Source organism: Onychomys torridus, chromosome 19 (assembly GCF_903995425.1).
Source record: "Onychomys torridus chromosome 19, mOncTor1.1, whole genome shotgun sequence".
NCBI classification, from domain to species: domain Eukaryota; kingdom Metazoa; phylum Chordata; class Mammalia; order Rodentia; family Cricetidae; genus Onychomys; species Onychomys torridus.
In genome coordinates, this window is record NC_050461.1 from 64,222,740 (window position 1) to 64,230,123 (window position 7,384).

General features: G+C 37.0%; 1 pseudogene; it reads right to left on the reverse strand.

Annotated features, from left to right (window-relative positions):
* LOC118570333 overlaps window positions 1-6,037 on the reverse strand; it is a 31,424-nt pseudogene extending 25,387 nt beyond the window's left edge.
* Between the last annotated feature and the right edge of the window lie 1,347 nt (window positions 6,038-7,384).

The following is a 7,384-nucleotide window of genomic DNA, read 5'->3' on the forward strand; positions in this document are numbered from 1 at the left end:
GTCTGCACTATTGATATTCTGTTCAGGAAGTTGTCTCCTTAGCCAACGTGTCCAAGGCTCTTCTCCATATTCTCATCTATAATGTTCAGAGTGTCTGGTTTTATGTTGAGATCTTTGATCCACTTAGACTTGAATTTTGTGCATTCTTCTACATGTCAACATCCAGTTATGCCAGCACCATTTGTTGAAGATGCTCCCCCCCAAAGTGTATTTCCAGCTTCTTTATCAAATATCAGGTGTCTGTGGGTATGTGGATTTATGTCTGGCTTTTTATTTCAATTCTGTTATTCAACCTGATTGTTTTTTGGCAATGTCATATTCTTTTCATTATTATAGCTCTGTCAAGCAACTTGAAAACAGGGATGGTGATACCTCCAGCAATTATTTGATTGTTCAGGATTATTTTAGCTATCCCAGGTTTTTTTTTTTTTTATTTTCTACCTGAAGTTGAAAATGTCATTTCAAGGCCTGTAAAGAATTGTGTTGCAATTTTGATGGGTATTACACTGAATCTGTAGATTGGTTTTGCTAACATGTCCATTTTTACTATGTTAATCCTACTGATCCATGAGCATGGGAGATCTTTTCATTTCTAATATTTTTTTCAATTCCTTTCTTCAAATACTTAAAGTTTTTGTCATATATTTCTTTCATTTGCTTGGTTAGAATTACCCCAATGTATCTTATGTCATATAAGGCTATTGGGAAAGTGTTTTTTCCCTGATTTCTTTCTCAGTCTGTTTGTTACTTGTCTATATGAGGACTAGCAAATTTTTTTAATTAATCCTGAATCCAACCACTTCGCTTAAAGTTTTTATCAGCTGTTGGAGTTCCCTGATAGAATTTTTAGTGACATTCAAGAAAATTATCATATCATCTGCAAATAATAATAAATTCTTCCTTTCAAATTTGTATCCCCTTGATCTCTCTCAGTTATCTAAATGCTCTAGCTAATATTTCAAGTACTATATTCAATAAATATGAAGAGAGTGGACACCTTATATTGTTCCTGATTTTAGTGGAATTGTTTCAAGCTTCTCTCCATTTAATTTGTGTTGGCTATAGACTTGCTGTAATTGTCTTTGTTATATTAATGTATGTTCTTTGTTTTATTAATATCTCCTGGACTTTTATCATGAAGGGGTTTGGGATTTTGACAGAGGCCTTTTCTACAGTCAATGAAATGATCATATGGTTCTTTTTTTCTTCCATTTGTTTATATTGTGGATTACATTTTCTAATTTATATGTAATGAACCAACCTTGCATTTCTGACATGAAGCTCAGTTGATTATTGTGGGTGATTATTTTGTTATATTTTTGGATTCAATTTACAATTATTTTATTGAGTAATTTTGTATCTAAGTTCAAAAGAATAAGTAGCCTATAATTCTATTTACTTGTTGATTATTTGGTTTGAGTTTCTGGGTAACTATAACCTCATAAAGTGAATTGGAATAAAGTATTGGTGCTAATTCTGGTAAAATTCTGCACTAAAACCATCTGGCCATGGGCATTTTGGTTGGCAGACTTTTAATGACTGCTTCTATTTGATTAGGTGTTATAAATCTATATAAATTGTTTATCTGATCTTAACTAAACTTTGATAAGTGGCACTATTGAGGAAAATTATCTATTCTCTTAGATTTTCCAATTTATTCAAGTACAGAATTTTTTTTATTGATGCAACTCAGTAATTTTTATTGCAACTGGAAGACGATACATCACAGAAACTTTATGATAGGTCTGGGGAAGTGTTATTTACAATAAATGATGAAATACAAAAATTTAAACATGTCCTTAAGATTCTCTGGATTTACTGGTGTCTGTTGTTATGCCCCCTATTCATTTCTGATTTTGTTAGTTTGAATATTCTCTCTGTGTCTTTTAGTTAATTTGGATAAGGGTTTGTCTATCTTGTTGATTTTCTCAAAGAACCAACTCTGTGTTTCATTAATTCTGTGTACATTCTATTTCTATTTTATTGGTTTTAGTCCTTGGTTTGATTATTGCATCTATTCATTTGGATGTGCTTACTTCCTTTTGTTCAGGGCTTTCTGGTATGCTCTTTAAGTTACTATTGTAATACCTCTCCATTTTTGTTTCAGTGCAGGCACTTAGTGCTTTGAACTTTCCCCTTAGCACCATTCTATGTGTCCCAAAAGTTTCAGTGTGCTGTGCATTCATTTTCATTACATTCTATAACATCTTTGCTTTCTGTCTCATTTGTTTCTTGAGCTGTTTTTTTACTCAGTAGAGTGTTGTTCAGCTTCCATGAGTGTGCAAGCTTTCTGTCATTTCCGTTGTTGATGATATCCACCTTTAACCTGTGGTGGACAGATAGCATGCACAGTGTTATTTCAATTTTCTTGTATGCACTGAGAACTGCTTTACATCTGGGTACATGGTAAAATTTTGAAGTGATTTCCATGAGGTGCTGAGAAGGATGTATGTTTGTGTTGGGATGAAATGTTTTGAAGATATGGTCTTCTTGGTTTATATGACACCTTCGCTCAAGTATTTCTCTGTTTAGTTTTTATCTGGATGAACTCTCAGTTTGTGAGAATAGAGTATTGTAGTCTCTCACTGTTCATGAGTGAGAGTCAATATGTGGTTTAAACTATAGAAGTCTTTCTTTTCCAAAAGCATGTGTTCCTGTGTTTGAGACTTAGATGTTAAGAATTGAAATATCATCTTGCTTGACTTTCCTTTCATCTATATGTAGTGACCTTCTCATTTCTTTTGATTAGTTTTGATTTCAAGTCTGTTTTGAAAGATATTAAAATGTTTATATCAACTTATTCTTCAGGTTCATTTGCTTGGAATATCTTTTTCCAACCTTTTATTCTGAGTTAATGTCCATCTTTAAGGTTGAGTTTTATTTCTTAGATGTAGCAGAAGGATGGTGTGAGATTATTTGCTTTCTCTGTTTTCTCAGGTACAGTTAACCTTCTTGGGTTGGAGTTTTCCTTTTAGCACTTTCTATCAGATTGAATTTGTAGACAGATATTTTTAAAATTTGACTTCATAAGATATTTATAGAATATCTTATTTTCTCTATCTTTGGTGGCTGAAAGTTTTACTTGGTATTACAGTGCAGGCTGGCATCTGTGGTCCCTTAGAATCTGTAGCAATTCTTTCCAGGCCCTTCTAACTTACACAGTCTCCATTGAGAAGACAGATGTAATTCTAATAAGTCTGTCTTTACATGTTCCTTGTCTTTTTCCCTTCCAACTTTAATATTATTTCTTCCTTCTGTATGTTTAGTATTTTTGTTATTATTTGGCAATGGCATTATCTTTTCTGGTCCAATCTATTTGGCATTCTGTATGATACTTGTAACTAACTTTATAGGCATTTTCCTCTTTAGGTTAGGAGAATTTTCTTCTATGATTTTGTTGAAAACATTTTCTGGGTCTTTGAGCTGAGATTCTTCTCCTCCATCTATCTCTATAATTCTTATGTTTGGTATTTTCAAAGTGTACTAGATCTCCTGGGTGTTTTGTGTCAGGAATTTTTTGTATTTAATGTTTTCTTTGACTGATGTGTCCATTTATTATATAGCAAATTTGATACCTGAGAGTCTCTCTTCCATCTCTTGTATTCTGTTGATGAAAGTTGCCTCTGTAGTTCCTGTTCAAATTCCTCAGTTTTCATTTCAAGATTTCCCTCTGTTTGTGTTTTCTTTATTGCTTCTATTTCTGTGTTCAGGTCTTGAACAGTTTTATTTATTTCCTTCAACATTTTGTTGTTTTTCCTTGGCTCCCTTTAAGGGATTTTTTATTTTCCCTAATTGTTTGTTTGTTTGTGCTTTCCTAGCTTTCTTTAAGGGATTTATTAATTTCCTCCAAGTGGATTTGTGTGTGTATCTTTTCCAGGATTTCTTTAAGGGATTTTTAATTTCCTCTTTTAGGACCTGTATCATTTTCATATAGTTGATATTAAGGTCTTTTTCTTGTTCTTCAGCTATGTTGAAATATTGTGGGCCTGCTGAGGTAGAATAGTTGTGTCCTAGTGGAGACACATTGCCCTGGCTGCTGTTGATCTTGCTCTTACACTTGTGTAGGAATCTGTGCATGGGATGATTATAAGTCTATTTCTGGTTTTAGTTTTGTTGGCTTGGTTTGCTTTCTTCTTTGGATTCTGTTCCCCCCTCTGGATTTTTGGACAGTGAGATGGCTGTTTCACTGGCCTGCTCAGCTGATGTATTCACAGAGAATGCCTGCTGGTGTTGAAGGCTGGGATGTAGCAAGCAGTGGGGGAGGGAGTTCAGGAGAGGATGGTAAATAGCATCCAGAGGAGACATGGGTAGAGAGGAAAGGGGGCTACAGCTGTTTTTTTATGGCAGCACTATGAAGGAACCTGAGGGATGGGTTTGGGGAACAGAGAGTGTGGAGAAGGTCTCCATTTAGACATTTTATGATGTGAGACATTAATGAAATGTTTTGTGTCAACAGGATCAGACAGAGGCTGAGCACTCAGGAATCAGATACTCAACATTCAGAGCCTCCCACAGAGTTCACCAATATATTTATCTTTTCCTGTCTTGTTCAGCATTTGCTGAGGTTTGCCCAACTGTACTGCTCCCCCACAATCTAAGAGAGAAAATTAAACTAGTAAATTGGACTTCAGTGAAATATGATGTCCTTTGTAATACAAAGTTTAAAAAAGGAAAAAGACAAGTAACAGATGAGGAAAATAATTGTGCAAAATTCATCTCTCATTAAAAACGTGTCCATATCTTATTACAAAGATTTTTTGAAGCTAAATATTAAACCAATTCACATCTCACCAAACTCAATGTTGAACAATGGGACTCTGGAGATAAAGCAGTGAATGGAAAGTGCCCTTATTCAATACAGAAGCTATTCCTTAGAAGATATAGCCACAGGAAAGATGCCTGAGCCCTTTGGCAGAAGCTACAGAGTCTAGGCACCAGGTGACATATGCCCAAAGATCAGGATCTCTGTGTCAGGATGATGTCTGTTCTGAAAGTACCAACAGATTGGTTTCCAAGGTGTCACTTTCAGCTTGTAAGGTCAAACTGGTGGGACAGCACCACATGTGCATCATTCTTTTTCTGTGGTCTGGCATTAAAGTGAGTGGCCTATGGCATATGAATGAGCTTTATAAAAGACTGGAATAAAGAAAGCCATTGGAGGAAATTGGGGATGTGTATTTGGGAAGATGTGTACAGTTCACTGATTAGGACTTTCTTTGAGCCAACTCTACACAATGACTAGGTATAGCTACTCCTTCCAAATGTATGCCTGTGCTGTTGCTGATAGAATGGTCTGCAACTGCTAAGATCCAAAAGAATTAACAGTCCTGTGCTTGTGTGGCTTTTACTCTCTTTGGCAGTCTTGCTCTCTCGAATGCAAGAATATAACCAACTAAGTGATATACAGCATTTGTAAACACTTCATGGCTTCATACTGACTTATGAAACACAAGTTCTGTTGTTGATGTTGTATGCAATGGACTCTTACAGCATCAAACTGAGCTTTCTTGGCAAGACCTTATCAAACTGGCATCTGATAAAATCCCCTGAGCTCTTGGCACTCAGTGCTCACTCTCTGGGGAGGAGAGAACAAATTAGATTCTCTAGAGCTTATGGATAAGCAAATGTCATTGGACCTTGTTGTCCAGTAATGTTAGCCACCAAGTTGGGCAAAAGGTTCATGAGCCCAGTGGAAGACTTCTGACCAAAACAGCCTGTCTAATCTCTCTTTTCCCAATCCCTGTGATCTTTAGAAATTCATGAACCCCAATCATACTTGACATTCACCTAGCCTTTCTATTCCATGATACACTTTCCATCCTGTCTGTCTTCCTTCTGATGCTTCTGTCTTCATCTCCTCCAGGAAGTCTAATTATAGACTAGTATTCCTCATGGCTTTAACACCTGCCAATGAACTCTGAGACCTGATCTCTGGCCCATAGCTCACTAGCCATTGACATTTCTCCTGTCTAGTTCTAACTCACTCATGCTTAGCACTGTCAACATTTCCTGTCATTTCATCTTCCTCATTTTTCATCGTTCTTGCTTACTGACATTTTTCTATAAGACTACAAGCCCTATTTCTTCACTGAAGCTATTTAACAATAAATGCTATACTAAGCTATGTTGACACCATGGGAGGCCTGCCCCTTTCTGAACAGATACAGAGGAGGAGTGGATGGGAGGGGGGAAAGGGGTTGGGGGAGAGGAGAGAGGAGAGAAGGAGGGGATACTGTGGTTGGGGTGTAAAATAAATGAATAAATTTAATCAATAAAAATGTAAAAAAAGGATGAAATATTTCCTCCTCTGATTCATGTTTTTGTCCTTGGTACCAAGTTGATTCCATTGTTTGTGGTGTTTTCAAGAACTTTAGAGGTGGGGACTAACTAGAGGTAGTGGGTTATGAGTCAGTGGAGAGTCCTTGCAGGTACAACCTGGGTTTTAGCCCTTGACAATTCTCTTAAGGTACTCAAGTAATCTATTATATCAATCTTGTTTCTTAACCATCTTTTTTCCTTTACAGCCTCAGCTTTAGAGATATGCATAGGATTCTTCTGTTCTTGCTGCCTTTGCTGTGGTTGGAAGCTCTAGGTTTTTACATGTTTCTAGGCAACTAACTTGGCATGTTCTATTCACAGTGAAAAGTGTAAGCCAAAAGAAATGGTTTAGTAAGGAGATTGTGACTTACCAGTCATAGAAGAGTGGACTTTCAGATTAACCCAGAAAACATGGGGAACAACCTACTTATCTAACATTAAGAAACATAAACTGGTTGAATTTTTGGGGTCATTCAACAGGGTCAGGCACCAGATGGAGCTCCAGGAGTCCAATTGGTGAGAAAGAGGAGAGATTATAAGAGTGTGAATTGTTGAGACCAAGATTGGAAAAAGGACAGAGACAAATAGCCAAACTAATGGAAACACATGAATTATGAACCAAAAGCTGTGGCGCCCCCAAATGGATTAGGCCCTCTGGATAAGTGAGACAACTGAATAGCTTGACCTGCTTGGGAGACACCCAGGTAGTGGGACCAGGACCTGTCCCTAGTGCATGAGCTGGCTGTTTGGAACCTGGGGCTTATGTGGGGACACTTTGCTCAGCGTGGAAGGAGGGGACTGAACTTGCCTGTACTGAATTTACCAGGTTGACCTTAATCCCCAGGGGAGTCCTTGCCCTGGAGAAGATGGGAATGGGGAGTGGGGCTGGGGGGAAGGTGGGGACAGGAGGAGGGAGGACAGGGGAACCAATGGCTGATATGTAAAATTAAAACACAAATATCCATATAAAAATAAAATTTGAAATAAAAAATAGAAACATAAACTGCTATACAAGAGTTGTACTTCCATTAGTCATACCCTACATATGCATGGCTCCTAGGTATAT